The sequence below is a fragment of the Pinus tabuliformis genome, chromosome 7, assembly GCF_031772625.1.
Source record: "Pinus tabuliformis cultivar Carrire ecotype Pingquan chromosome 7, CPIR1, whole genome shotgun sequence".
Lineage (NCBI taxonomy): Eukaryota > Viridiplantae > Streptophyta > Pinopsida > Pinales > Pinaceae > Pinus > Pinus tabuliformis.
In genome coordinates, this window is record NC_142293.1 from 1,354,469,145 (window position 1) to 1,354,471,101 (window position 1,957).

The window sequence follows — 1,957 nt, forward strand, 5'->3', positions numbered from 1 at the left end:
AATTGAGTTTCTGAATAGTTTAGTGACATGTTATGTCAATTGAAACTAACATACAACTAAATAAGCTATTTTAATTTTGCAAAAATAACAATGAAATTGATTAATTTTTTTAATTTTGTAAGAGGAATTACAAAAGAACTTACCCTATTCATTTATTTATTTATTCGCACTTTAGCTTTTGTTGCGGGAATGAATACAATATGGTGCTTCCCAAATATGGGGAGAAACTTTATTCATGTCTAGCGACAACCATGAATGTGCATTTAAAGGAAATAGCAACAATGATTGAAGTTTGCTCGGGGGAGGAGGGGGAAGGGGGCGGCGGGGGGTTTGTTCCTAGAGGAGTTAAATAGGCAATGAATGGACCATAACGAAGCACTATAGATGATTCGAGACATCTCGATGTATATGGATAGAACATTTGTCGTCAATTCCAACAAGACTACAGTCACTGAAATTGGATTGAATATGTGGAGAGATCACATTGTCAAATTTCCAAATGTTTCGGATAGGCTACTAAATGCCCTTCTTGACCTTGTACACATCGAGCAGACGTGTGAAATCATTGATCAAGTTTTAATGCATAATTTCATTAAAATGTTGATGGATCTAGGTCCTTATGTTTACCATGATGATTTTGAAAAGTCCTTTTTGGATGTTACAACCAATTTTTACAGAATAGAGTCCCAACAGTTGACTGAATGTTGTGATTTTGGTGATTATATGAAGAAATCATAAAGAAGGCTAAACGAAGAGATGAACATAGTTTCAAATTACTTAGATCCAAAGAGGGAGATAAAGATTACCTTTGTTGTTGAGAGGGAGATGATCGCAAATCACATGACATAGCTAGTCCACATGGAGAACTCTGGATTGATGAGTATGCTTGTGAGTAACAAGTATGAATACTTGGGGCACATGCATAGCTTGTTTCGTCGTGTTCCCAGTGGGTTTCCAAACATCCGAGATGTTATGACTTCTCATTTACGTGACACAGGGAAGCAATTGGTAACTGATCCAGAGAAGTTGAAAGATCTAGTGGACTTTGTGAAACACCTTCTAGACATGAAGGATAAGTATGAAAAAATTATTAGCATGGAATTTAGCAATGATAAAACTTTTCAAAATGATTTGAATTCATCATTTGAATTATTCATTAATTTTAATACAAGGTCATCATAATATATTTCTTTTTTTGTTGATGATAAACTTCAGAAGGGTCTAAAAGGAGTCAGCGAAGAGGATGCAGAAGTAGTTCTTGACAAGGTAATAATGTTATTTCGCTACCTTGATGAAAAGGATGTCTTTGAGAAGTACTATAAGCATAATTTGGCCAAGCGTCTCTTGTTAGGGAAAATTGTTTCAGATGATGTTGAGACGAGCCTAATTGTGGAATTGAAGAAAAAATGTGGTTATTAATTCACTTCGAAGTTGGAAGGTATGTTTACAAATATGACGACTTCCAGGGACACTATGCATGGCTTTAATGCATTGTTGGTTGGCTCGAATGAAGTAATTGAAGGGCCTACTTTGGCCGTGCAAGTTCTCACAATAGGTTTATCACCAAGAGTCTTATAATGTAAAATATAAAACTCATTATAATTTACCCATAATAATATAAAATATAAAACTCATTATAATGTAACATTATAAAATGGAAAGTTGTTTGAATTCATGGAAAGTTGTTTGAATTCATACATCCTAATCCTTTGTAAATGCATATAATCTCTACCTGCTACACCTACTCATCCCCCCTTCCCTAAAGAGCGTATGAATAGTTACATGACCTTGCTAAAAAAGAAAGTTAACAAAAAATGTTGTATTTTTTTAACAATGGAAAAAACCTATAATCAGTTAAAGAATTTTTTTCTCTATAACATTTTTATAAATGAAATGGATAATAAAATTAGAGAATATATTTTATTAAGATAAATTATATGTGATAACCACTTATCAC

At 33.3% G+C, this 1,957-nt stretch overlaps 1 pseudogene; it reads left to right on the forward strand.

Moving 5' to 3' along the window:
* The first annotated feature begins 200 nt into the window (after positions 1-200).
* LOC149252580 (cullin-3B pseudogene) lies at positions 201-1,578 on the forward strand (annotated as a pseudogene).
* Positions 1,579-1,957: the final 379 nt, after the last annotated feature.